Source organism: Chrysochloris asiatica, unplaced genomic scaffold (assembly GCF_000296735.1).
Source record: "Chrysochloris asiatica unplaced genomic scaffold, ChrAsi1.0 scaffold00038, whole genome shotgun sequence".
Lineage (NCBI taxonomy): Eukaryota > Metazoa > Chordata > Mammalia > Afrosoricida > Chrysochloridae > Chrysochloris > Chrysochloris asiatica.
In genome coordinates, this window is record NW_006408556.1 from 21,677,823 (window position 1) to 21,681,108 (window position 3,286).

The following is a 3,286-nucleotide window of genomic DNA, read 5'->3' on the forward strand; positions in this document are numbered from 1 at the left end:
TCATCCATGTTATGCGGTGGCTTGCAGCTTCCTTGTTGTTCTTCAAGGTAGCATAGTATTCCATTGTGTGTATGTACCACAGTTTGTTTATTCATTCTTCAGTTTAGATTTCTTAAATTGTATAAAAAAGCCAAATAAAATTCTAAAATTCACATAGTTTGGAATGCATCAGAAATAAACTTTGTGTATTTTATTTATAATCTGTTTTGAATGACACTATTAAATTGCATGGATCCATTCCACTCAGTGGATTTTAAAGTACACAAAGTTTATTTTTGTTGTCTTTTCACTTTCCCCAGGAAACCAGTTTAATCATAATATCTGGCTCCCAAATCCCCCTATTCTGCCGTTCTCTTTTCCAGACTATGTTCAAGTAGAAGCCTTCACTGTTACTCCCCAAACACACCTGTCAGCAATGCATACCATGTTCCTCTCACCTTTGCAATGACACCTTGACTCAAGGTAACTTATATGAAACACATGTTTCATATTTTGTTTCAAAATCCTGTATGGGATTTTCAAGGAGACTTTTGTTGGTTTGAACCACCAAACTTGCAGTTAGAAGTCCACTGCTTATCTTACAGTGACATATTAGGACTCATATATGAAACATGGAGTCCTAGTGTGACGCTGTGGGTTAATGTGTCAGACTGCAAAGTCATTTCAACTGCAAGATTGGAGGTTCAAGCTCACCAGCTTCTCCTTGGAAACCCTCTACATGGGTCAGAATTGACTCGATGGCACTTAACAACAACAACATATGAAACATAGTAGTCTGGTCTTCTTACATAGTCTTTCAGGCATGTGAGAGAAAGCTAGGACACATCTCAAGTCTCATATGATGGATTAAACATTTTACATCGTAACACTTGCAAAAATTATATTTTGCTGTGGTATTGTAGGATAACCATTGCTAACTGCAAGATCTGTGGTTTAAGCTCCTACACAGGGTTCTTATGAATTGGAATCGATTTGACGGCACTTAACAACAACAACAAACTCCTTAATTAGTAATTTGGGCAAGAGGCGCCTGGAATTTTCATTTAAACTGTCCACAACTGGTAGTAGTGTTGGCGGCGGTATGCCATGGAGACCACAATTAGGGTGTTCAAAGTCTGGATACAGCAATTGCTCTAATTTTTTATAACTAAATTATATAAATCCCATAATACACATGTAAGTGAGTAGCCCAGGTCGCATACTTGGTTACACCTTGGACTGCAAATTCCAAGGTTAGCAGTTCAAATCAACCAGCCTTTCTGCAGAAGATGAGGCTTTCTCCTCCGTGACTTATTTCTTTGAAATCCTATACAGGATCGCTGTGAGTCAGAACTGACTTGATGGTACAACACAACCACCACAATCACCACACATGTAAAGAAGTTATAAATCATGTCTTTTTTTCTATCCTATCTTAGGGGCTTTCAAGGAGTTCTGATGTGGCGCTGTAGGACAAGCATTGGACCACTGGCTTGTTTGAACCACTGACCTTGTGATTTGAAGTACAGCATTACACCAGGAATCCCATGAATTGATAGGACATCCTATTTTTCCAAATTCATAGCCATCTATGTGCCCCGAGGGGGAAAAAAAGGAAAAAATGGAATACATTCTGTAACACCTTTTTATTTTCAGGATGCAGAAAAATTTGATTTGTCTGTTTTGGGTGAAAAAAAATTCATCTTTTTTATACTTTAGGACAAAGTATTATAATTTAAAGTATATTATTTTAGTGTAGTGGTAACGAATCGGGCTGCTAACCTTAGGGTCAGCAGTTTGAAACTACCAACCCTACCAAACATGATGTCCTTCTCCAACGACTTGTCCCTCCTGACAATATTTCCGAAGTATGAGAGACAAAGTTTGGCCATCCTGGCCTCCAAGGAGCACTCTGGCTGCACTTGTTCCAACACAGATCTGTTGATTCTTTTGGCAGCCCATGACATTTTCAGTATTCTCTTCCAACACCATAACTCAAAAACATCAATTCTTATATATTATTAATTACAAAGGAGGCCAATATAAATGTGAGAAATTAAGAGAATGAGGGAAACTATAAATTACATGGAATTACTGAAATTAGAGCCTGTCATTATGGATTAGGTATAATTTACTGAATAGATTTAGTTTATTATGTTCTAGCAAAAATGATACTGACCTTGTCTGTTAGTGCAATAGAAGCAATTAATAGAGTTCTTTACAATTTTTTTTTGGCTTTTAGTTTTACCATCTGTAGATCCTATACACAGAAGAGAGTTCAGGAGTCTCCAAGTGGATTATTAACTAGAATACTGATCCTTGAGAATTTATAAATATTGTATGAGTTTTTATTCTGAGAACCTTAACAAATGTACTTTCAGGAAATCTACAAGTCTCTTTGGAGATAACTAGAAGTATAGGGAAAAAAAGAAAATCTATACCTGAGAAATAAAAAAGGAAATCATGTTTAGCACTAAAATATTTTTTCCTTTTGGCCATTGATTATTTTGAAAGCCAAGAGTATTTTACTGCTTTAGACAGTTATATATGCTTGATGTCTTTGCAAAATGCAGATACAGTTTATATAACGAAAATAAATAACTTACAGCAATGTGAGAAGATAACCCAGGATATCTGGTTGGCTAAAATGTTTCAAATGTAAATCAAAATTTGCCAACTATCTCCAACCCCTCCCCATCAAAAAATGTATAAAATGATACTTCTCATTGCTGTTATTGTTTTCATCATCATAATCATCACCATTGTTGTTTGGGCTATTTGGGTGCTATAAAAAGGAGCATCTTTTGGCATCCTTTTGACTTCAGGTAATGGAATAGCTAAACCTGCCCTCCTCCGGCCTTTTGCAAAGTCTTCTACATGGAAAACTCCACTGGTATCAAATCAGTTCTGACACATTAGGATTGCTGAGACTTTGAATCTTTATGGGAGCAGACAGCATTATCTTTTTCCATCAGAGTAGATGGTGGGTTTGAACTGTTGACCTCACAAATAGCAGTTTAATGTCTAACCTACAGTGCCACCAATCTCCTTTCCACATGGAGAAAGAGACAGAAAACATTGTCCTAAAGACAATGCTTTGAGGGAAAAACAGAGAGGCTCCATATTCCTAGGCTTTTCATCATCTCTCAAATTGCACTCCAAAACTCATCCTTCTCGAAAGCAGACTTTTTCTCATGGAAACGAGAAGAAAGTAATAGGGTCTCCCTATCATATATTGTTGTTGTTGTTAAGTGCCATCGAGTCGGGTCCGACCCATAGCGACCCTGTACAGGGTTTCCGAGGGTGT